Raw genomic sequence first — 26,849 nt, forward strand, 5'->3', positions numbered from 1 at the left:
ACTGCATCTACATGGCTAAATTCCCAGGACCTTCAGTTTCTTAGTGATGGACTAAATTGCTGTTATCACTGCTTACAAAAGTGTCTTGAACTTGAAGGGGCTTATGTTGCGGCAACATTTATTTTTCAAAAAATTTTTAATTCCATTATTTCCACAAACTTCTTGAAATTCCCTCGTATCTTTGGAATAATCCTCCCATTGGAAACAATAATAAAAGCTCAACAAAATATAGGAAACCAACTGAAGACTCGGAAAAGTAAACAACATAAACAGGACAAAAGGACTATAATCCTTGATGAACAGAAAACACAGGACATGAGTTGTATATTCGCTATTGCTTTTTACTTTGGGGCATTTTTCATTTTACAGTGCAGGGTTACTGAGGCTGAATAGGAAGTGTCAGTCTTACTGGTTCAAAACTATCAAACCAGGTGGAGCTCAAAGGGCAAAGTTTCAGACATGAAGAAACCAGACAAGTTAATCTAAAATTTTATATATGAATTCCCCTAATGTCACTGGCTGATTCCTAAGCTATGCATGCAATAGGAGAGACCTCAAGGCAACTTGTAGGAAATAGTGGCCAAAAAGCTAAACAGTTGAGCAGTCATTTCAGTGGTTATATTGTTCTGAGAAAAGCAATGGAGTTTATGCCCCAACAAAAAGAAACGTTCTTATAAACACTCCATGATTTCAGTGGACACATAAGAAAATCCCTGACATATGAAGAAAAAGCATATCTTATGGTTTAAGGACTATGTTCTCGGAGAAAGATCAAACCTTAAATGGGCTAGTCCTAACAAAGCCTAAAACTAATATTTGATAGCATCAAAGTAATCTGCTGGTACTTTATCTGCCCACTTCCCCAAAAAATCCTCTTGAAAGAAGATAACATCAATCAAAACCTTTATATTTTTTCATCCACAATGTTCTGCATTCAATCAAAAATTAAGAAAGCAGTTTAAAAAACAGAATAAATTGCCAATAACTCAAGAGAAACAACAGAAAATAGACACAGGCACAAGTGGTTCAGATACTTGAGTTCTTAGAGAACTTAAAACAACTGTGATTCATATGTTAAGAAATTATATAGAAACAAGGCTGTGGAATTTCAGCATAGAAATAAACTCATAAAAAAGTAAAATGAAAAATTAAAAAAGAAAAATAATAATAATTAAAATTGGTACTTAATAGATTGCTTTAATAGCATATTAGACACAAAAGACCAGAGAATTCGTGAAGTATAGCAAAGGTAAGTAGAAAGTATCCATACATAACATAAGAGGAAAGAAAACATGATACACAAAGAGATCAAAAGAAACAGAAAGAGTGTAACAGGATTACGAGACAGGGTGAAAAGTTGTGACATATGAGTAATCAGAGTCCCAGACGGAAAGGAAAGAGATAATAAAACAAGCAAAATGATATTAATTAATGATTTGGAAAACATCAAACTACAAGCCGAAGAAACTTTACATTCCCCAAGCAGAATAAACAGAAAGAAAACTACATTCAGACACATCACATTCAAACTGCTGAAAACCAAATTCATACAGAAAATCTGAAAAGCAGCCAGAGATAAAGGATACTTCTCATTTAAATGAACAAAAAATACAGCTAATTTTTCAAAAGAGTGATGAAAATGAGAACACAACAGAATTCCTAAAAGAAAAAAGAAAAAGAAAAATCTGCCAACCTAAAATTCTATACACAAGAAAAATATTCCTCAAAAATAAAGGCAATGTAAAGATAATTTTAGATATACTAAAGCTGAAAGAATTTTCCATTAGAATATAACAACTAAAACTAATTTTTTATGATTAAGGACAATTATTCCTCATAGAAGTACGGTGCTATAGAAGTTAATAGAGAACACTGAAAAGAGTAAATACATAGGCAAATATAAATGAATATTGACTATTTAAATAAACAAATATAATGCCTTATGGAATACAGAAGCATATAAAAAAACAGACAATAGTACAGCTGCAGGATGGAGATAAACTTAAAATTTTGCATTGAGAATACATAGAAGTAATAATTTAAGGTAGGTCATAATAAATCAATGAGATGAACTATAATATCTAAAGTAACCATTAAAATAATTTAAAAATTATAACTCAAAATATTGAAGAAAAATTAATAGAAAGTGTTGAATTCAAAAGAAATCAAGAAAAAAGAAAATAACAAGAAATGGAACAAAAAGAAAACTGTGCAAATTGGTAGACTTAAACCCAATTTTTTTTTTTTTTTTTTTTTTGGAGGAGTGTCACTGTTGCCAGGCTAGAGTGCAGTTGTGAGATCTTGGCTCACTGCAACCTTGCTTAAACCCAATTTTTATAGATTGCATGTTTGTGTCCCTCCAAAATTTGTATGTTGAAATTCTAACCCCCAATGGAACGGTATTAGGAAGTGGGCCTTTCGGAGGTAATTAGATGTAGATGATGTCATGAGTGTGAAACACTCATAATGGGATTAGTATCTTTATAAGACGAGAATGAGACTAGAGCTCCCTCTCTTGGCCATGTGAAAATACAGTGAGAAAGGTAGCTGTCTATAAGCTAGGAGGCCAGCCCTCACCAGACATTAAATCTGCTGGTTTATCTTTAAATGTTTGTTGTTTAACTACCAGTCTATCACATTTGTGTCATAGCAGCCCAAAACGACTAAGATACCAACTATATAAATAATTATACTAAATATAAATGGATTAAAAATCCAATTAGAAAAAGAGTTCATTTAGAAGAGAAACATTGAAAGTGAAAGGATGGAAAAAGGTATACCATGCAAACATTAACCAAAAGAAAGCTATTATGGCTATATGTACAATGGGCAAAGTAAACATTACTGTCAACAAGTGTTACTATAGATATAAAACAAGTTTCATAATGATAAAAGGATCAATTTAGTATAGCAATACAGAAATTTTAAATTTGTATCCTTAATAACTTCAAAATTTATAAAGCAAAGTTGACAATAATAAAAGAAGTAATAGACAAGTCCACAAGCATAGTTGAAGATTTAAGTACATTTTTCTCAGTAATCTGATAAAACAAGTGCATAAAAATCAGTAAGGATATACATGATTTGAATAACGTAATTAACAAATTTGACCCTGTTGACACATATGGTACATATACACCTACCAACAACAGAATATACATGATTTTTAGTGCGTGTCAAACATTTTCTCAAATAAAACATATATTGGGCATGAAGCAAGTCTCAAGAAACTCAAAAAGATGTAGAATATATTCTCTGATCTTAATGGAATTAAACCAGAAATAAATAATTTTTATTTATTTATTTAATTAGAAAATTCCCACGTTTGGAAATTAAGGAGCACACTTCTGAACACCCCTTAGGTCAGAGAAGAAATCGCAATGGAAATTAGAAAATATTTTAACTAAATAATAATTAAAATACAATTTATCAAAATTTGCAGGAGGCAGCAAAAGCAATTACTTAATAAAGGAATTACTTAATATAGGAAAACTCTATAGCTCCAAATGCATACATTAGTAAAAGGGAAAGACTGAAAGTAAACTATTTCAAAATATTAGAAAAAGAATAACAAATTTAAAGTAAATCAGAGTATATAATAAACATAAAAGCAATAATCAAATTAAAAAAAATTAAAAATTCAGTAAAACCAAAAGTTGGTTTTAATGAACCAAACTAAAGAATGATCAATAAAGAGACACAGAGAGAGAATCCATTATAATTATCAAGGGACGTTATTGCAGTCCCAAAAGACATTAAAAATATAATAAAGTGATATTATGAATAATTATATGCCAATAAATTTAACAAACTCAGATGAATTTGCAAATTCTTTAAACAACATAATTTATCCAAAATGGCAAGAAAAAGCAGAAAATATAAATAATCCTATACATCAAAAAAATGTAGTCCAAAATCAAAAACATTCTGTAAAAAAGTTTAGTCCCAAAAGGATTTTTATAGTGAATTTTTCTAAACACTTGAGAAAAATATAATACTAATATCCTAAAACTTCTTCCAGAGAATAGTAAACAAAGAAACTCTTCTCACCTCATTTTTATTACACCCAGCATAACTTTGATAGCAAAATCTCGTAAGTACATTGTAAGAACAAAAACCTAGAGACGAATATTACTCAATAAACATAGATTCAAAAAGTCTAATGGTGTGAAATGCCTTTTCAATAAGTAGTTCTTGATTGATTAGATGTCTATATAAAAACCAATGAATCCTAACCCATACCTCATATCATATACAAAAAATAATCTGAGATAAATTATAAAACTAAATGTGAATGATAGAACTATTAAGCATAGGGAATCTTTTTGTGACCTAGAGGTAGGCAAAATTCTCTTCAATACAACTCAAGTCCTAAGCATAAATGTTTGGATTTATTAACAATAAAAATTAGATATTATAAAAATTAAGTAAAGAGGTTCTTTTTATTAAAAGACATAATTACCAATGGGAAAAAGCAAGCCAAAGATTGGAAGAGGATATTTGCAAATTGCTGATACAAGAAAAAAGGTATATGCATATCCAGAATATAATTTAACATACTCACAAAATTAATTAAAAAAAGAAACCACCCCTTTACCCCCAAATAGACAAAATACATGTGCAGCTGCATCACAAAATATGGTATTCAAATGGCCAATAAACATACAAAAAGATGCTTAATTAGTCATCAAAGTAATGCAAATTAAAACCATAATAAGATACCTATATCCATTCCACATGGCTAAAATTAATTATAGTGACAATATCAAATTGTGATGAGGATCTGGAGCTGATGAACTTATATATATTTCTGATGGGAACATAAACCGATACAGCTATGTGGCAAAACTGTTGGACATTATTTAGGCTGACCAGATGGATGTTCATGAGAAGTAAGTTTTTATGTCTACCAAAGATATGTTCAAATGAGATTTATTTGTAATAGCCAGAAACACTGGAAAAAATCAATGTCCATCAACAGTAGAATGGATAAATAATTTGTGATATACTTATATAATACTATAGAAAAAAAGTGCTGCTATATGCCACTATATGGAAGAATCTCATTGACCTAAAGCTGCATAAAACAAACACAAAAGGATACCTATTTATGACTCAATTTATGTGAAGATCAAGATTGGACCAATGTATCATGACAGAGGTCTGAATAGTGGTTTTTTTTTGAGAGTGAAAATTACCTAGAGTAGGGAAAAACAAAGTCTTCTGAGGTGCTGTAAATATTCTATATCCTGATCGGACCATACACATATATAAAATTCATTGATCTGTACACTTATTATTTGTAAACTTTACTCTATGTATATTATAACTCAGGGTTTTTTTTGTAAAAAGAAAAATCTGTAAACACATATTGGTAAACACATATTTAATACACTGATGGTATTAAATAACAATAAACATTTGATACTTGCGGGGTAAGAGACAAGGAACTAAGGATCAATTTAACTTAAGTATGCTAAATTAAATCTGTTATAAAACTAGTTAAACATCTTAAAAATTAGGAATTATATGCATTAAACCTATTATAAAATTAAAACATCAGAACTAAGACATGTAACTTCCAAATAAAAGAAAGAAAAAAATGGTCAAAGAAAGAAGGAAAAAAACGGGCAGGGGGAGAGGGGCGGGGAAAGAAACATAAAAAAAAAGCAAATAATAAGATGGTAGAAATAAATCTAATTTTGTATTACTAATCACAATAAATATACATGGATAATTCAATGACAAGTTATAAATTGTCAAACAATATTTTAAAAATCCAGACTTTTAAAAAATCCAAATAAGTTTACTACATATATACTTAAAACAGATTCTGAAGATTTAGAGTCAAACGATAAAAGAGAGAGAAATGAGCCAAAACCCAGAGAAACCTTGATTTGATCTTTGAAAAAAAAATACGATTTTAAAACAGAAAACATTAATAGGTATCATAATGTAAGGTCCCTACATTATGAGAAAATGTTCAATTTACAACAATTCACTGATAACATGGCTTCAAAATATATGGAGCAAAAATATATAGATGTATGAGAAATTATCAAATCCACCATCATAGTGAGAATATTTAACATACCTGTTTCTGTAATTGAAAACTCAAGCAAATAAAAAATTAAAGATATGTAAGATTGGGTTGTATAATTAAAATAGTTGATACATAGAACATCATGTAATTACAGACTACACATTCTTTTTATGCACACAAAGAAAATTTACTGGGTTTTAAAGCTAGCTTCAGTGAATTTAAAAGAATTGGTACCATGCAATCTCTGACTACAATATAAATTAGGCAACTATAACTACAAGATAACAAAAGAAACTTCATATGGCCAAATGGAATTTAAAAGGTACATTTATAAAAAATTCATGTCTCAAAGAACAGACTATAAGGACAATTATAAATAATTAAAGCTACATGGTCAAAAATAATCGTATCAAAACTTGTCAGATGTAGCTAAAAAGTAGTGATAGAAATGTATAGCTTTAAAAGCTTACATAGGAAGAAAAGCTCAAAATTAATGAGCTAAGCATATAATTTAAAAGCTTAAAAAATAAATCACAGAAAAAATTCAAAGAAAGAAGGAAGTAATAAAATAAGTAAAAATTAGAAAAAGACATAAAGCTTTTATGTTGGTGTTTGAGAAACTAATAAAGTAGACCATGTTCTGGAAAAATTAAAACAAAAAGAGAAAATGTACACATATTAATAATGAAAAAGTGGCCATATCAATAGATAATGGAAAGATTTATAAACAGAATGAGAGGATATTATAAACAATTTTATTTTATTAATCTTGAATATATTATATATATTCATATATATACACTTGATCCTTGAATAATGCAGGTTTGAACTGCCTTGGTCTGGATTTTCTTCTGTCTCTGCCACCCCAAAGACAGCAACACCAACCCCTCCCTTCCTCCTCATCCTCAGCCTACTCAATGTGAAGATGACAAGGAAGACCTTCATGATGATTCACTTTTACTTAATGAAGGGTAAATATGTTTTCTCTTCCTTATGATTTTCTTAATAACATTTTCTTTTTCTCTAGTTAAGAATATAATACATATATAAAATATGTGTTAATCAACTGCTTATGTTACTGGTAAGACTTCCACTTATTAGTAGGCTATTAGTATTGAGTTTTGTAGGACTCAAATGTTATATACAAATTTTCAATTCTGAGGGGGGTCAGTATCCCAACTGCTGCATTGTTCAATGGTCAAATGTATTTATATATATTGAATAAACATATACATGTATGTATACTAATACATTCATGTATATGTGAAATTGTTAAATATCTTGGAAAATACAATTTACCAAAACTGACTCCATAGGAAAACCTAAATAGTTCTATAATCATTAAAATATTCTGAAAAAATACACTCCAAACACAGATGATTTTACAGGTGATTCAAGGAAATATTCAAGGACTAGATAATCCCAATCTTGCACAAATTCTTCCAAAGAATAGCATAAGGGAGAATACTATTCATATTATTTTATGATAATAGCAGCATCAGAAAAGGATAGTACAGAAAAGTATAATTACATGCCAATCTTAAATCACACATATATAAATATCCAATGTTTACCTTTTGTATCTATAGCCACATACAGAAGTTACCACATATTTACCAGGAAAGGTTTATTCCAAGAATACAAAATTGGTTTAATATCAGAAATTAAATACTATACTTTACTATGTTGTTAATATAGTTAAAGGAAAAAAAAGTATATATATTCTCAACAGCTACAGAAAAAGCATTTGAAAAAACATCCATTTATAATAAAAGTGCTTACCAAAAGAAGAACGGAATTTTCTTATGATGGGGAAGACGTTTACAGAGTAACTATAGCAAATGTCATTTTTAAGTTGACATAATGAAATATTTCTCATTATTATCTTAAGGACAAAACAAGATGCCCTTTATTACTTTTATTCAACAGTGTACTGGAGCTCCTAGTCATTGTCATTGTCATAAGACAGAAAAATGAAATTAAAGGCATGAGAATTAGAAAGGAATAAACAAAATTATCATTATTTTCAGATGATAGATTGCCTATGTAGCAAATCTGAAAGAAGCTACAGGTAAATTTAGAATTATTAATTTTCTCAAGTTTGATTGATATATAATTAATATATAAAAGACAACTGAATTTCTGTATGCCAGCAACAATAAGCTACAAAATATAACTTTTACAAAAGAAAATACTTACAATGGCAGTAAAAATATAATGTGCCTAGAAATTTAACAAAAACTGAGCCACAAGAAAACAATAAAAAATAGTATAAAACACTGAAGATGACCTAAATAGTATCATATACCACGTTCATTGAGGAAAAGAGCCAATGTCTTAGAAATAATTTCTGCCCAAAATGATTTATAGAGTGCAATGGTTTGAATGTGTCCCTCAAAAAGCAGGTGTTCAAAACTTAATCCCCAATGCAACTGTGTTGATAGGTGGGCTTAATGAGGCCATCAGGCCATGACGGCAGAGTGAATGAATTAATGCCTCACTGTAGGAGTGAGTTCATTATAAAAGGCAGCATTCACCCTCCTTTTACTCTCTCTCTTTCACCCCTTCTCTGCCTTTATGCCATGGAATGACACAGTAAGAAGGCTCTTGCCAGATGCCAGCCACTCATTCTTGGACTTCCCAGCCTCCAGAACTGTGAGCTGATAAATTTTTGTTCCTTATACATTACTCAGTCTCAGGTATTCTGCTACAGTAGCGCAAAAAAGACTAAGACACAGAGTTGATCCAATATCAATCAGAATTCCAACAGGTTTATTTGCTTGTTTGTTTCTTGTTTTGTAGAACTTGATAAGTTTATTTAAATATTTATATGGAAGGTCAAAGGTCCAAGTAAAGCTAAAACACTCTTAAAGAAGAAGAAACAGGTGATAGAGCTTTTCCTACCAAATTTCAAGGCTTTTAATAAAACTATAGTGGTTAAAAATTATTTAGTATTGAGGCAGAGTTAGACAAATAGAAAATAAGAATGGAGGCTTAAAACAAATTCATGCTTATATGGAAATCCTGATTCATGCAAATCACTGGTGCTGGGGCAACAGATTATCCATATGGAATAAAAAACATAAAAATCAGTTTCCATGTGGATTAAGACTAATTGCCAAAGGCAAAACCATAACACTTTTAGAAAACGACACACTAAAATTAATCTATGATCTTGAGAAAACAATTATTAAACAAGAAAAGCTATAAAAGAAAGTACTACTAACTTGAAATTAAATTCAAAACTTAGATTCATTGATAGAAACAGAGAAAGAAACAGACATAAAGACATACAGAGAAAAGAAACCTCAAAAGCAAATGGGAAAGATGTCTGTGGCATATATAGCTAACAATTATTGCTTCGTACCCAGATTATATAAAGAGAGCATTCCAATGAGTCAATAAAAAAGGTAAACAATCCAATACAAAAATGAATAAGAGACAGGAATCAGAATTTCACAAAGAGAAAGCACTGATCAACATATAAAAAATCAATCTCATTAGTTATGGAAAATGCTGATTAAAATCACAGTTAAATGCTATTTCATACCTGCCAGACCGACAAAAAATGTAATTTTACAAGACTAAGCTATGACAAGTATGTAGAGCAACAAGAATGCTCATCCACAGCTGGAGGGAGTGCAAACTGGTTTAACACTTTGGAAACAGTTTAGAAATGACCCAATAAAATTGAATATACATAAATCTTATAACTCAGCAATTCTACTCCCAGCTATATACTCTAGGGAAGCTCCCACACAAGTGTACTTGAATATTAGAGGACATGGGCAGGCTTTAAAGTGGCCCCGATAATCCCTGCCTCCAGGTGTTCATGTCCTCGTGTCACCCCCTTCCCTTCAGTGTGAGTTGGGCCTAGGGACTCACTTCTAATGAATATAAAATGGCAAAAATAATGGGATGTCGCTTCTGAGGTTGCAAAAAGAATCTGACTTCTGTCTTTCTCTTTTTCTCTGTGGGAGCCTTCACTCTGCGGGGAGTAAGCTGCCATGTTGCAACCATTCTTTATACAGAGGCCCATGTGGCAAAGAACTGATGTGTCCAGCCAGGGTCAGTGAGGCCAATCGGCCTGCCAGCAGTCAGGTGAGTAAGCCTGGGGGAGGTCCTCGACCCTACGCCTAGCCTTGAGATGACTGAGGCCCAGTCAACACCTTGATTGTTGATACAGCTTGTGAGAGACCCTGAGTCAGAGACTCCCAGCTAAGCCCCTCCTGGATTCCTGATCACAGAAACTGTAAGATAGGAGGTAACAGGACTTGTCTTATTTGTTCGCTTTGGTTTGAAGCTGCTAGGTGTTGGGGTAATTTGTTACATAGCTTATAGATAAATCACACACCTCCAAAACTAGAAACAATCCAATGTCCATCAGCAGTAGAACGGATAAATTATGTGCATTTACACCTTAAACGACGAAAATGGAAGGAAGCATGAAAGATGAATCTATAAAATTTAAGAATACGTACAGGATAATGTCATTGATATAAAAGTACAAAATTGAGAAAGCCAACACATATGTTTTAGGAATACACACACAAATATGGTAAAACTAAAAAGAAAAGCAAGGGAATCATTAAGACAAAAATCACGAAAGATGTCACATCTCAGAGAATGGAGGAGAATGGGCATCAGTTTGGACTCATGGGCTTCTAAGGTACTGTGACGCCCTATTTCTTGACCCAAGGAGATGGTCAGGCATTCGTTTCATTATTTTTTAGACCATTCTGAGATGTTTCATGTACTTTTTATTCAACATTTTAAAAACAAAGTATTGAAACCAATTCATCAACAAATCACTAGTTTGGAGGATGAAAGTGATGGACCGATGGTTGGCTGGTCAGCTAGACAGACACATTCTGTCCTTTACGTCTAGTTCGAGCTGTACTTCTTCTAAATTTCCATGATTATCCAATTGGCAAAGATCTTTTTCTCCTGTACTTAAGGCCTTCCGTTGCAGGTTGGGCCAAACTAGCGGCCAGCTCTCGGCTGTTTACCAGGGAACTGTATCCTCCAGCACATGCTGCTTCAGGCCAAATGCATTCCAGACTAACATTCTGCCTGAATCCCCGCGCCGCTCTCACCGCCACCCCTCCCCAGGTCCCTTCCCCCACCACAAACCCACACCGCGCCCGTGGGCGCCTAGAGCACTGAGGTGGATGAGAACTTCCACCTGGGCTTAATGGAGACAAGCTAGCCTAGAAGAACGCAAGCCCCCAGCAGGCGAGATCAAATCGCCTCTAGGGTTCCTGCTAGCTCAGATCTTAATGGCTCCTTGCGGAGCAAAAAACAAATCCTACAAAAATTGGGGGGGGGGGGGGGGTCATCGCCTCCTGCCCAGCAGAGGGCATAACAATGCGGTGAGAATGAAATAGGGACCTAGCTGCAGAGAAAAATCATCAACGGGGTAGAGACGAAGGAAGGGATCCTCGGTGGAACGGCTCTATCACCTGGGGGCGCGCGCAGAGGCAGCAATCCACGCCCGGCCCTCCCCAGACGCTAAGCATCGCACACCGCGCACCGCTCCCCGCCCCGGACACTAACCCGGGGCCCAGGCCTCGGTCACCGTGGGCCTCTCCTGGTCCAGAGTCTACGCTGAACCCCACTCACTGTTTGCCCCGCTGTTCCCTGCAGCGCGGGTTCGGGGCAGTAGCAACCTGCTAGGAGCGGGAGGCGGTTGTTCCCAAGAGGAAGCAGTTTCTCCGCCCAGGAGGCACAGGGCGCCGGGCTAGAAACAGCAGGACTTGGAAAGTCGTAGGCGGAGACTGCGGGGGCGGGGGGTGGCGAGGAGGGGCCTTCCAGGGAGCTGACTGGTCGACGCGGACGGGGGCGGGACTTGGCCGGCGCCGTCCCTCCCCTAGACCTCAGAGGCCCTGCTCCCAGATGTGGCTCCAAATCCCGGATGCAGGCCTAGACGCCAGCCCAGGAATACAGGGAGCGAATTGTTAAGAACAAAACAAAACAAAAGAAAAGTGAGACTACTTCTGAACAAGTGAGGGCCTTGTTAAATAGCGAGAGATGTTTATATAAAATAATGCACGACTATTTTTAAGGACGAGTGAAATCTATCGGTTCTAGATATATGTTTTAATTAAAAAAGCAAGTTGTATTAAAATGGAAAGTAGGATCTTTCTTTCTTTTTCTTTCTTTCTTTCTTTCTTTCTTTCTCTTTCTTTTCTTTCTTTCTTTCTTTTTCTTTTCTTTCTTCCTTTCCTTTCCTTTCTTTCCTTTCTTTTCTTCAGGGGGTGGCTCTGGTTCTGCCACCCAGGCTGGAGTGCAGTGGTGCAATCACAGCTCACTGCAGCTTCAACCTCCCAGGCTCAAGCGATCCTTCTACCTCAGTGGCTGGGACCACAAGTGCGCCGCCACCACGCCCAGCTAACTTTTTGATTTTTTGTTAGAGACGGGGTTTTATTTTGTTGCCCAGGCTGGTCTCAAACGCCAGGGCTTAAGCGATCCTCCCGCCTCGGCCTCCCAAAGAGCTGGGATCACGGGCCTGAGCCACCGCACCAGCTTTAGCATTACATTCGTGTATGAAGAAGACATGCTGCATGTGCTTCTATAAGAGGCGGGGCTAACGGTGGAGAAATCGTCTATTGATTCTTACCTTCACAACCACTGAATTGTTTTTTTAAAAATCACATAAATTGTTTTTATAAGTTTAATAAAACAGTAAGGCGTTGAGAATGTTACTAACCAATCAACAGATGACAGATACTGGGCATGAGGGAGGAAAGAAAGAAAGGAGTAGCAGGGAAAAAGCCTGGACTTTGAAGCCACCACATCCTCTGCTTACAAGTTGGGGAGTGTATTCATTGCTAAGGCTGCTGTGATAAATTTTCACACATTTAGTGGCTTTAAACAACACAGATTTACTACTGTCTTCCAGGACTGTAGGTCCTGGAAGTCCAGCACAGGTCTCACTGGGCTATCATCCAGGTGTAGGCAGGGATGTGTTTCTCTTTGCAGGATCTAGGGACAAATCTATTTTCCTTGCTTTTTCCAGCTTCCAGAGGCTCCCGTATTCCCTGGCTTGCAGCCCTTTCCTTCATCTTCAAAGTCAGCAATCTCATGGCTCCAGCCTCTGCTTCTGTGTCACATCTCCTTCTTTGAGTCTCCTGCTTCCTTCTTTCACTTAGAAGGACCCTGTGATTATATTGTGCCTATCCAGATAATCTAGATAATTTCCCATCTCAAGGTCAGCTAATTAGCAGCCTTCATTCTGTCTGCAACCTTAATTCTCCCTTGCCATGTAGCATTGCATATCACAAATTCTGGGAATTAGGATCTGGACATCTGTATTAATCCATTTTCACCCTGCAGATACAGACATTCCTGAGACTGGGCAATTTACAAAAGAAAGAGGTTTAATTGGACTCACAGTTTCACATGGCTGGGGAGGCCTCACAATCATGGCAGAAGGCAAGGAGGAGCAAGTCACATCTTACGGGGATGGCGGCAGGCAAAGAGACAGCTTGTTTAGGGAAACTCCCATTTTTAAAACCATCAGATCTCCTGCGACCTCTCCACTATCATGAGAACAGTTCGGGAAAGACCCACTCCCATGATTCAATCATCGCCCACCAGATCCCACCCATAACACGTGGGAATTATGGGAGCTACAAGATGAGATTTGGGTGGGGGCACAGAGCCAAACCATATCAACATCTTTAGGGAGCCATTTTTCTGCCTATCACAGAGTGCTTGTTAACTTCTATCTTAGTGTTTTCATCTGTAACATTGGGGATAATAATTGTCTCTACTGCATTGAATTTTTATGAAGATTAAATGACTTAATACAGATAAAGCTCTTAAAGCAGTGTCTGGCACATGGAAAACCCTATGTGAATGTTCACCATTACCAGAGAATGGACAGATCCTTCCAGACTTCTTCCATGATTTCCTTGGCCCTTGCCCCCTTTGCTCTTCAAATCTCCAAGCTGTGTGTTCTCTCCACATTTCCCTGAAAATCTAGTCTCCCTCAAAACTACACAGGCCTGGCCTGAGATTGGAGGGCAGACATGGATGGGAGTTTACTTCTAAGAGATTTCTAGAAGTGAATACACCCAGCTAATAGCACAGAGGCATAGCTTATGACTACTATGGTGAAAGGAAAAACCAGCGTCTGGATGTGTTTATGCAGTTAAATGGGGTGTTTGGGGGAAAACTGTGGGGGCAGGTGGGTGTTTGGGGATTGTAGACTGAGTGTGTCTGAAAGACCAGGATTGCTTGCAGTTACCTCTCTTTCTCATTCTCTCATTTCTCATTCTCTCTGCCAAGACAGCTGCACTTCTCTCTTGCCAGATCCCTCTTCCCCTCAGAAGCTGACAGTCAACAGGACATAAACTTGCCCACCCCCACTCTCTCGCCAGGCACACAAGCAAAACCCACCATTTTTAGTTGCTGTTGTTTTTGCTGTGCAATTGGTCACAGAATTTCAGAGCTAAAACATCTCATCCACTCTCCTCCTTTATATTAATAGAAAAAGGAACACTGAAATGCAAGCAGCAGAAGGGGTTTGCAGCAGGTAGAGATGGAGCATGACCTTGGAATTCAGATGCCAGTGTTCTTGCAGTACAAAGTCCTTGAGGCTGAGATCACTGGCTAGTCCTCTCGGTGCCTCATGTTTCTCTCTCTCTCTCTCTCTCTCTCTGTGTGTGTGTGTGTGTGTGTGTGTGTGTGTGTGTGTGTGTGTGTATGTGTGTGTATGTTTTAGGGGCTGGAAGGACATGGGGCCAGTGTAGCAGAGAAAACCCCTTCACCAGCAAGCACACCAAGACTCCCGAACCTGGGCCAGTGCGAGTTCTGGGCCAGCCAAGGCCAGGAGTTTCCATTTCACTTGCCTCCTCCCGCTACTGGCCACCCCTCAGCTCCTCCAACTCCCTCACCCACCACTCCCCCACCCCTTCCTCTCCTTCTCAGGCTTGCTGTTTGTGGACTGGCTGTGATCCTGGGAGGAAAGGAGGAGAGAAGGGAGCCCCACCAGATTGCAAGCAGAGTGCTGACAGCCCCTAGGAGTTTAGGATGACCTTTCTTACACATCATCGCATGTGTTACAGCTCTGAAGAGCAGCAGTTTTTTGGTGGCTAATAAGTGCAGTACTAGACAACAAGGCAAGTGGTCTATTGGTAAGAGTTTCTGCCCATGATGCTCTCTACCTGTAAGGAACTAAATTATCTCAGGGATGAAGGTGAACAATATATAAGAGAGAAGATGGACAGAAAGACCCAAGGGAAATGAGCATTAAAAGGGAAGCAGGGTTTAGAATTGAGGGAGACCTGTGAGATTGGGGCAGAAAGGGAAAACAGGTCAAACAGGCTCAGAAGGGAAGTGGAGGGGTTTTGCTTTTGAGAAAGGTGCTGTAGGGAGGAGAGACTCAGCAGTGGGAGTGAAGGAACCCACAGTGCAGGAAGAAGGTCTTATTTATATTAGAGTGAGGTCATTGACGAGAGAGAGAGAGAGAGAGAGACAGAGACAGAGACAGAATCCATCTGATTGCCTTCCTTCCGGCTTAACTGGAAGCTGGAAAGGATGGATGGAGAGGGTTGGTGCTGAATTCTGAAACCAGCCCTTGGTGACATGGCCAGCAAATTGCTCTCAGCTTTATGATATTTGTAGTCTTGTCTATAGTTTAGGAAGTCTAAACCTGAACCGGTTCTCGAAAACATGGCAATGTAATCTCCATTTCCCAACCTCCCTGCCACCTCTCAGTCCGGTAGCTAGGATGTGTAATTCCTCACCTCAGGTACTTTTCCAATGCAGAAAGCAAAGCATCAGGGCCACTTCATGGATGTGTGACCATTGCAGTCCCGGGAACCCCACACTTAGGAGAGCCTCCCCCTTGGTTTAATGCTCTGTTGTCTCCATCTTGGAATTCTTAGTACGTTTTGAACAAGAGGCCCCACATTTTCATTTTGCACCACGCCCCCAAATTATGTAGCTGCTTCTGCAAATCATCCTGAAGGAGTCGGTCTTTAGTGAAAGCCTGAGCCACTGGACAGATTACCAAAGCTGCTTAGACAGTGAGGTGAGGGTGGGAGGGCCTTGGAAAACCATCAAAGCCAAGAGGAAAGAATGCAGAGACCTGGGGTAGGGCCTGTGGACCTAGAAGAGCAGTGATGGGCTGACCTATGCATGTGTTATTGTGGTACCCTGAGGAGCTGGCCAGACCCCAGAGGGGATGCCCAGGACCCTGTCAATGACTATGACAGAATTTTCTGTTAAATCAGTGGGATAGGAACTCAATGTCAGCATTGAGTTGATTGAATAAAAACAAAATCATTTTTCTTTTACATACATGAAATTTTCAACTGAGACTGATACTTGCCTCATGAGCAAGCAGAAAGATTTTTTTCCAAATTTACCTATAATAGAGGTCCCAGATCAGCAGCCCATAGGCTAGGCTTGGTCCCCAAGGGTGTGTTTAGGGGGACTGGATAGTCTTCTAAATCTTTTCACTAATTTCCAACATTTAAGGAATCAGGAGTTTTTACATAAGGAGCAGACTCCCAGCTTCTCTGGAATAATTTGGAAATTGAGCATCAGAGGGCCTGCATTCTCAAGGTATGACAATCTAAAGCCCCCCTATAGAAGAGTATTCTGTTGGCTAGACCGCCCCTACCTTCCCAACATCCTGTACCAGGCCCGCTTTACCCCTTCACATTAGTGCCTGACCTTTGTAGGCAGTGGGACTTGTAATCAGGTCCTGAATGTTTCCCAATGATGCCCTTTTGCTGCGTAGTACTCCCTGGGGTGGGTGAAAGGGATTCCTGCAGTGTTGCAACCTGAGTAGGGAAAGTGGATACAGCCCTGCAAGGTGACCTGACAGGCCTTTGGGAATGCTCCAGAAGAAAAGGTTCACTTGAATTCAATAAGGAAACCAAAGAATTGCTCAGGTAAGTGGTTCTCCACAATATGAACATTTGAAATATTGTTAAGTGTTCTGTGTGGAGGTTTTCTCCACGTGATTGGGGGATATCCCATTAAGGAACAGTACCCATGAATGGTGAAAACTTTGAGTGTTGCTAGGTTATTTTTTGGTTACTGAGAAGACACTGGTGGAGGTAGGAAGACATTTCTACACTTGAAGGATAATATTCTGACTTTTTCAGGGGCTACTCATTACCTCAGGCCACTATTTGAAGATAGGATGATATCAGCTGGAATTCTTAGTGTTTTGTAAACTTACTTCTTTCCTTTGTACAATTTCTCAGAGTGGGCCCTTTGGCAGAATGAGTGGGAGATAGTGTTTAAGCATCATTCCAAGATGAACCAGACTCTTATTTTTATGGAGGCAGAATTTGCAACCAAATAGTCTGGCTTCAAATATACATTCTTGTATAAGATGTAGTGTGAAGAAAGCCTAGCACATAGTAAATGCTCAGCAAATGCCATTGTATTTTCTTTTTCTTTTTTCTTTTTTGAGACGGAGTCTTGCTCTATGGCCAGGCTGGAATGCAGTGGTGCAATCTCGACTTACTGCAACCTCCGCCTCCCGGGTTCAAGCAATTCTCCTGCCTCAGCCTCCCGAGTAGCTGGGACTACAGGTGCGTGCCACCATGCCCAGCTGTTTTTTTTTGTATTTTTAGTAGAGACGGGTTTCACCACGTTGGCCAGGATGGTCTCGATCTCCTGACCTCGTGATCTACCTGCCTTGGCCTCCCAAAGTGCTGGGATTACAGGTGTTAACCACTGTGCCTTGCCTGTATTTTCTATTAAATTATATTCACTGTTCGAAGTTTATGGAATTAGGTTGTGTCCCATTCCTACGTTGGTTTATGCTACAAAATTCTCTATGTTTTTAAAAGTTTCTTTAAATTAATTTTATGACATATTGATAGGAAATCTACTTTTCTGGCATCTTTATTTGGCAATTTCTGCCATTGCCTTCTAACAGAAGTAAACATTTATGCTAGCCAACTCATTCCTGGGAAGATTTCACCAATGTTCTTTGATAGAATTCCCGAGCCATCATAGTTTTTACACTATCTAATGGAAAAATTTATAAGCTTTTTTTTTCTGGTCACTGAAATATATAGCCTCTGTACCCTAAACCTGCAACCCCTTTCTCCCGCCCCACCTCAATCTCATTTGGGAAATTCAAATAGGGTGGTTTGGAGAACGGAAAAAATGTCCTAACATCTTCCTAAAGGAAAAACAAAAACCAATCTATTTTAAAGCAGGATATTAAAAGTGTCTTAACAACTCTGGTTCAAGCCTGGAGTTCTCCTCTGTTTGGAAAACAGCCGGCTCTTTTGACACTGATTATAAAAAGCACCCTAGTTTAGCATACTTTAAAATGTGGAGAAAATGAACTACTTTTTTAAAGAAACACATTAAAAAATAGTGGACAAAGGAGTATGTAAAAGGGCATTATAAGGATGCAATCAACACCATTTAAATTGTCCAAACTCTACTGGAGTTTAAAGTGCAGAGAACATTTTATTACCTGAAACATGTGAGAATGAGTTGCTAAAATAGTGCCACAAATCACCCCTGAATATTAAGAAGGTTCTCCTCTATAAGCATCATATAATCATCACATCAGAAAAGCTATCATTGGTACATCACTACTTTCTAATCTCCAGACCCCATTTGAATTTTCCAGTTATCTCAATAATGGCACTAATACCAATAGGATCTAGTCTAGAGTTGTGTTCCAGTTGGTTGTTATGTTTCTTTAACCTTCAGTTTGGAATAGTTCCTCAGTCTTTCTTTGAGTTTTATGACTGATGCTTTTGAAGACTACAGGCCAATTATCTTATATTTCCTTGTTTTGGACTTTCCTGGTGTTTCCCTATGATTAGGTTCAGGTTATGCATTTTAACAAGATCGTCACTTCTGTGAAGCTGAGCTCTTCATTCTTTCAGATGTCACATGATCTCAGTGTATCCAATTACTAATGATGTTCATGATCATTACCTGATTAAGGGTGTATTTTCCAAGCTCTCGTATAATATAGTTAATTTAGTGTATCCTACCTTACAGCACCACTTAGTCACTCTTTCCAACTGTGGTGCCAATGGCATCATTAAGGCCACTAATTTGGCATTATTTGTATTTGTACAGTTTTGTATCACATAAGCCTTTTTTATTTAATTATTTAGAACATCTCTCTTTTTTTATGATATGCAGTATCGCTTGTTCCTAATATACACATAGGAACATCATACCACTGGTTTCCAACATCTTACTTTTAAAATACACATTAATGTGCAGAAAGTTTATTTTTTCAGGTCATTGCAGTCTCTTGTGTGGAAGACTGACCAAAGAATTTCTTTTATTCTGTATAGAAACAAACTTAAGAATATAAATATGTGTATTTACATATATATACAAAATCAAGTATATACAAATCAAGTTCACACATCTATACATATATGTACCTCAAATTATTTGTCTAAATATTAGGTTGTTGGAAAATTAAATATAAAGTACAATTTTGATTTTCAAATGAGAAGAAGTTGAAGTTGAAGGGAAGGTCGGGAGGGGGTGAAGTGGGAAAATTATACTGAAGAGGGAGGCTCTGTCCTCCTCCACCATCAGGAATCATGCCTGCACCTGGGTCTGTGTGCCAAGAGTGAGAGTGGGTGGGGTGTCCCTGCCTCGTGTCTCCCAACATAGGGAGCCAGTGGGTGAATAAGCTCAGCTCTAAGGCTCATGCAGTAAGAAGAGCAAGATGAAAGAGAGAGAACTTTGGGAGAGCAGCCTGCGCTCTGTTATTAACTCTTGTGTAATGCTGAGCAATCCTTTTTCTTCTTGGGACCTTAACTTTCATGCCATGGAAATGAGGAGAGAGGAATCCCTTTCAACACTGCACAATAAAAAAGGAATAGGTCAGGACTGTAAAATTCTGAGATGAGAAGAACAGAAGCGTAAACATCAAGGACACTTTCGTCCCCTTTGGGCTCACAGAACCTCTAACCCATAGACATACCTTCCTATGTTTCACACATTTCCAAAGGTCCCTCCGCACACATCCTTTAGGACTGTTTTCCAAGGAACTGTGCATCTGTCCCCTTGTCCTTGCAGTCTTTTAAGTTAAATGTGTTATATTTCAGACACTCTTAGGGGTAAAGACACCCTCTTTGCTACTAATGTTGTAGTTCAGATGTGCTTAGTGTGAGATTTACCTTCAGAGAAATGGTGAGGAGACAGACAAACAGCCTGGAGATTAAAAAAGTAGGAAAAGAGTGTGAAAAGGAGAATTATTGTTCATAGACATCTCCATCTTTCTTTCTGGGCTTGGCTGGAGGTTGGAGGGGGCCGGAGCTTTGCTGTGGAGCTTCCCCATGATTCAATGAGGTTTATTTATAGAGACAGATTATGGGACTTATGTGCTTAGGAAATTTATAGAGCTGTGTGGAAAGAAATTACAAAGCCATTTAGAAATAGTGTACTCTTGTTAAAATGTGCTGTATTATTAATGAGGTTCTTTCTTAGGTATTGGTTCTGATACAGCCTTCTCACTGAAGTACTATCAGAGACATTCTGCACCATGGGCGATTACTAGTTCCAACAGATTTCTGAAAATTATCACCAAGTGGCTATCTGGTAAAGTAGCATAAAGGAGAGGAAAGGAGGTTCTTTTGTATTAAATTAACTAAATAAGTATGATTGTGAAAGCTGCACTGCCTTCTAGGAATGGAAAGAATTAGTCGTGGGCTTGGGCTTTGCAACTACTTGCCCACAGAGCATCTCTCTCTCTTTCAGGTGGGTGGGGCAAGGAGAAAATATTTCCTTTAGGCAAAGTAGCTAAAAAACACAAACTAAATCTGTTCTTTCAATGAGTTTTCAAATTCTAAGTAAGAAGAATAGACTATTGCAGTGACAGAAGGCAGGCAAGCAGATTAGAAAGACTTTTAGAGAGATTGTGAGTCTCAGAAAACCTGCAAACAGCTTCCCTGACAATCCATGTGATTCACTGTGCTCCATGGACCTTCTCTCACCTTAGTGCAAATTAGGGGCTTGGATTAGGGGCTGAGGTTGAGGTAGGGTTGATGCCTTTAAATTCCAAAGATTATTTGAAGGCCTCTTCCTGTGGCAGGAGACTAAATGAATAGCTAAAGAAGAAATAAAGGAACAAACCAAAAATTAAGGCCTAATGTTAATTTTTTTCCATTAAGAATTTTAACACAAAGATAGAAAGATAAAAATAAATATTCCATCATTGCAAGGTCCAAAGAAAGACAGTCTTAACAGTATTAAATATTTACTTCTTGCTTTTCAAATTTCTATTTTTAAAACATAGCTGCAAATTGTGTTTAATTTATTTGTGCAACAACTTAAAAAAGTTTTCATTTTGAAATAATGATAGATTTGTAGGAAGTTGCAGAAAAATGTACAGAGAATTACTGTGCACCCTTTACTTTGTTTTCTGTCATGGTGACATCTTGCATAATTATAGTACGATATCACGATCAAGAAATAGACTATCTGAATAATCTACAGAGCTTATTCAGATTTTACCACTTTTATATGCATTCATCTGTATGTATGCATATATAGTTATATGTGACTTTATCATGTGTTTAGATTTGTATACCCATCACAATCTAGATACAGAACTATTCCATTACCACAAGGCTCCCTTACGCTACCTCTCTATAGCCACATAGATCCCTAACGACATCTAATTTTTGCACACTTTCTATGTACCAAGCACTGTTCTGGATACTAGGAATGCATCACTAAGCAAGTAAAAGTCTCTGCTCTATTGAGAAGAGACAAAAAATAAGCAATTCCAAAAACTGAATATATAATATAATATGTATTAGATGATGAGTTCTATAGATGAAATACATTTTTAAAATTGGTATTATTTCTTGACAAGCTTATAGATTTAGGCGCTGGGCTAAGAATTCAACATGCATAGCTGTTTTGTTTTTCTTTGCAGAAATCTGATGAGGGAGGTATATTTTCTGCATTTTGCTTATGAACAAAATAAGGTGTATAAAGATTAAATGATTTAATCTGAAATCACAAGGCTGCAAGATGAATAAGTAACATATGCAAGTTTATAATGTGTTTTTTAAAACATCCTGGCATAAGCTTTCTTTCATGTTATTAACAGCTCTTTTAAAACGTTATTTAAATTTCTACGTAATATCTTTTGGTGGATATCCAAGACATGAGCTATGCTAGGCAATGTTTTACAAAGCAATTCCTGTCTTGTGGATTATAGTAGCGCCTGTAGTGCTGTTTTGTATGTTCCACAGTTACCAGCCTTTCATTTATTCAGGATAGGGCACATGAAATTAGTGGTGGCCAATGGGCTGTGAGTAAAATTACGTGGTTCGCTTCTGGTCAGAAGCAATTAAGGTATGAGTTTGTCATATTCTCTTCCCCTGCCACAGTGCCTGTAAAAGCCATATATTGAGATAGCAGAATTTCATGATGGAGCAATTATGGATCTCTGATCAGTGGATGAAAGAATGCCCCTTGGCTTGCATTTTTGTGTAAGGAAGAAATAAACTTCTGTGTGCAAAGCCATTGTATTGTTTATTTTCACAGTAGTAGCCTTGAGTTCAGTTTTTGGACTCTTACATATAATATTGCATTGAAAAATCATTCCGGATTAAATATTTTTTATGTTTGATATTTTCTTGCTATATGACTAGAAGTGGAACTAAAGGCTCAAAGTTTCTGAGGCTTACTTCCAAGTTGTTTTCAAAGTGTTGTTTCTATTAAAAATTCATTGAGTGTCATTTCTCACTAGACTATCAAGATCATTAATTACTAAGATGGAAATAATATATTCAAGCACATGAAAGAGACAAAGAAATATCATTGTTGATTTGATTCATACTCATTTCATTATTAGTGAAGTTGACCTTGTTTTCATGCATTTATTTTTTTAATAGCTTTATTGAGGTGTAACTGACCTACAATAAGCAGCACATATTAACATTGTAAAACTTGATAAGTTTTGATATCTGTATATGCCAGTGGAAACATTACTACAATCAAGATAATGAGCATTTGGAGATGATCTCCAAGACTTTCCCTATGCTCGTTTACAATCCCTCTCTTCTACTCATCTCTGACTTAAAAGATGTGGCTCCTCTATCTTTGGCTTGCATTGTTTATGATAAGAAGTCAGCTTTCATCATTGTTTTTGTAGTTTTGTATGTATATTTTTCCCTCTGATGATTTTTAAGGTTTTCTCTTTATTACTGATTTTAAGCAATTTAATTATTATATGTCTTAGTATAGTTTTGTGAGTGTGTGTGTGTGTGTGTGTGTGTTTGGGGATCACCAAGCTTCTTTGAACTTTGGATTTATAGTTTTCATCCAATTTGGTAATTGAGGGGGAATTCTTTCTCCAAATATTTTTCCAATTACATGTAAATTAGGTAGATTAAATTTCTCATATTTTATATATGCTCAGTTAGATTTTTGCTCTTTTTCTCTTCGTATTTCATTTTGAATAGTTCCTATTGCTGTGTCACCAACTTCACTATTTTTTTTTTACAATGCATAATCCTGCTGTTAATTCCATCCAGTTGTGTTTTTCTCTTAGGAACTGTATTTTTCATGTCTAGAAGTTAGTTTTGGTTCTTTAAAAATATTTTCCATGACTTTAATCTTTTAAACATATGATTGCAGTTATAATAATTGCTTTGATGTTTTTGACTGCTAGTTCAAATGCCTGTGCTAGATTTGGGTCTTCTTTTAATCTTAATTTTTTTTTAGAGATGGAATCTCACTATGTTGCTCAGGCTGGAGTGCTGTGGCTACTTCACAGGTGAGATCATGCCACACTACATCCTCAAACTCCCGGACTCAAGCAGCCCTTTCACTTCAGCCTACCAAGTGGGTCTTTCTTGACTGATAGTTTCCTTCTTAAAATTGGTCATATTTTCCTGCTCCTTTGTATACATGGTTGATAGTCATTGTGAGTTTTTGTCATTTTGAGTGCTGGATATTTTTGTATTTCTCTAAATATTTATGAACTCTGTTCTGGGATTCAGTTAAATTAACTGGAATTAGTTTGATCCTTTTGGGTCTTGCTTTTCGAATTTGTTAGGTAGGACCAGAGCAGCATTTACTCTAGGGTTAATTATTCACCACTGCTGAGGGAAGAAGCTGTAAGTACTCTATGCAAAGGCTTATAAATTACCAGGGTCTTTTTTTTTTTTCTGGTCTGATTGATGGGAATAAGCATTGGTACTGGCCCATTGTAGCACTGGGTTTTGTTCCTTTCAACCCTTGAAAGTAGTTATTTTAGTAGGGACATGGATGAAATTGGAAATCATCATTCTCAGTAAACTATCACAAGAACAAAAAACCAAACACCGCATATTTTCACTCATAGGTGGGAATTGAACAATGAGAACACATGGACACAGGAAGGGGAACATCACACTCTGGGGACTGTTGTGGGGTGGGGGGAGGGGGGAGGGATAGCTTTAGGAGATATACCTAATGCTAAATGACGAGTTAATGGGTGCAGCACACCAGCATGGCACATGTATACATATGTAACTAACCTGCACATTGTGCACATGTACCCTAAAACTTAAAGTATAATAATAATAAAATAAATTAAATTAAAAAAAGAAAGTAGTTATTTTCTGGTCTCAATATTTTATAATGGTGTATAACAGCCAAAACTCTCTTGAAAAAGAATTACAAATTCAGAGGATTTGCACTATTTGCTTCTAAGCCTTACTATAAGGCTACAGTAATTAAGAAAGTGTGGTGCTTTTAAAAGATCATGATGAAACCCCATCTCCACTAGAAATTCAAAAATTAGCCGGGTGTGGTGGCGGTGGCCTTTACCAAGTTTACATATATCATCATCATCATCATCATCATCCAGTATTTATAGTTGCAAGCAACAGATGCAAACTGGCTAGTTTAAGCAAAAAACACATTTATTAAGGAGTATTAATAGCTCACGTAATCTCTGAGAATAATGCTTGGAATTGACTACCTTCAAGAAAAACATTTAAAAAATCATTCTACAGAAGTGATTCTACGAAGGCATCAATGCAGTTTTTTGGGGGGCCCAGACAGGGTAGTGTGTGCTGCTGATACCCATGGTACACCGGATAATCCTAGAATTGTTAACACTAGTTATTCAGGAAACTGGACTTGCTACTGCCTCTAGTGTCAGTCTCACCACATTTAACTCTGGGCAGTTCCTCCCTTTTTGTATCACTAGTCCTTGACTGGCACAAAAACACCTGAGTAATAGAGACCGGGTCACAAACCTGTGCCCCTACTGCAGAAGATGCTGAGAATATTTTAGCCTCTCCTAAGAGAGGGTACCCCAAGCATCAAAGGAAGAAGACGCTGGACAGAAAAACAACATCATGACAGATGTTTACATTTCACATCTTTGGCTCCTCCAACATACATACACTTCTTTCTTATGTTAATAACACCTCCCATTTAAAACGTTCTCATCTGACACTGTGCACAGTTAGAACACTCTAGCTGTCTTCTCAGATGATGTCAGAGTTCCACCCATCTCCAAGACTGGATGTTTTCAATGAATACCAGGCCTCCTCTGGAATGTCAGAATTCTGCCTTGATATTCTATAACCTGTGGACCAATCTGAAAAATATGCTGCCATGAACAAACCCAAATAAAATAGTAAGGGACAGGAGATGAACGAAGAATTAATAAAACATACAAATATAAATGTGACACATCAAGGAGAAAAATTTGTGAAGATGCTATATCCTCATTTCTGTGACTGGCCATGTGGTCACAGTGTTTGTGACTTTTCTGCTCCACCCATTCCATAATCCCTTTGCCCTCACCCAGCTCCTTAGTTTGTTTGGATTATTCACCAAAGGGGTTATCCGAATCTTCATTCTGAAGAAGGAATGTTAGAGTGGGCATTAAGTATGTGGAAACTGAATATCATGTACCTCACAGTCAATCTATTAGACTTCTATTTTTTCTCTTTTTTTATTTAATAGTCTTAAGTTTTGTTGTTTTTTTTTAAATTTCTGAGACAGAGTCTTGCTCTGTCGCCTAGGCTGGAGTGCAGTGGTGCAATCTCGGCACGCTGCAACCTCCGCCTCCCAGTTTCAAGCGATTCTCCTACCTCAGCCTCCTGAATAGCTGGAATTACAGGCACCCGCCACCACACTTCGCTAATTTTTTTGGTATTTTTAGTAGAGACGGGATTTCACCATCTTGGCCAGGCTGGTCTTGAACTCTTGACCTCGTGATCCGTTCACCTTGGCCTTTCAAAGTGCTGGGATTAGAGGCGTGAGCCACGGTGCCTGGCCTAGCCTTAAGTTTTTAGGATGGCATTTTACCAGCCAGTGCTAATAAATTAAATTCCCGTGGGCCACCTCAAGACTACAGGCGCTCCTACTTAGTAGTTGCTTATGAAAGACATTTGGACATATAGGAGGAAGGAAGGAGCTATTGATAAAGGGGCAAAATAAGATGAAATTCTAACCAAGAAAGCCACTAAGAAGAAATTTGTTTTTTAAAGTCGAGCACCAGAAAATATTTGAGAATAAAAATCGGATTTTCCAATAGGCATGAAGACATCTTTGAAGGTTACCTGTAAAACAAGCCCTTTGGGGACATTTTCTTTCACTTGATCTTAGCCAAAAGGCTGAGAAGCAATGGACATTTGGCTTTCAAAGACTGACTTCTCTTTAAATTTCCATAGGCCTTTATGATAATTGGTAGCTATGGATAACATTACTTAATATGTGTAATTTTAGAACATGTATAAATAGTCGTTTTGTGTTAATCAAAAATATCTTGATTTGTCTTTCTATTTTCTGCATTGTATAAAGGTGAACAAAGGATTTTAGT

The 26,849-nt window shown here is 37.2% G+C and overlaps 1 protein-coding gene across 4 annotated transcripts in view; it reads right to left on the minus strand.

Annotated features, from left to right (window-relative positions):
• The window catches only part of TCAF1 (TRPM8 channel associated factor 1), a 51,139-nt gene extending 39,315 nt beyond the window's left edge, over positions 1-11,824 (minus strand). Inside the window, exon 1 of one of the 4 annotated variants that reach the window (XM_054494146.2) lies at positions 11,600-11,824. The gene's annotated coding sequence lies outside the window, so the exon portion shown is untranslated. The remainder of the gene's footprint in view (positions 1-11,599) is intronic. The other 3 variants (XM_054494150.2, XM_063667929.1, XM_054494151.2) reach the window with 3 other exon arrangements.
• Positions 11,825-26,849: the final 15,025 nt, after the last annotated feature.

Source organism: Pongo pygmaeus, chromosome 6 (genome assembly GCF_028885625.2).
Source record: "Pongo pygmaeus isolate AG05252 chromosome 6, NHGRI_mPonPyg2-v2.0_pri, whole genome shotgun sequence".
Classification (NCBI taxonomy): domain Eukaryota; kingdom Metazoa; phylum Chordata; class Mammalia; order Primates; family Hominidae; genus Pongo; species Pongo pygmaeus.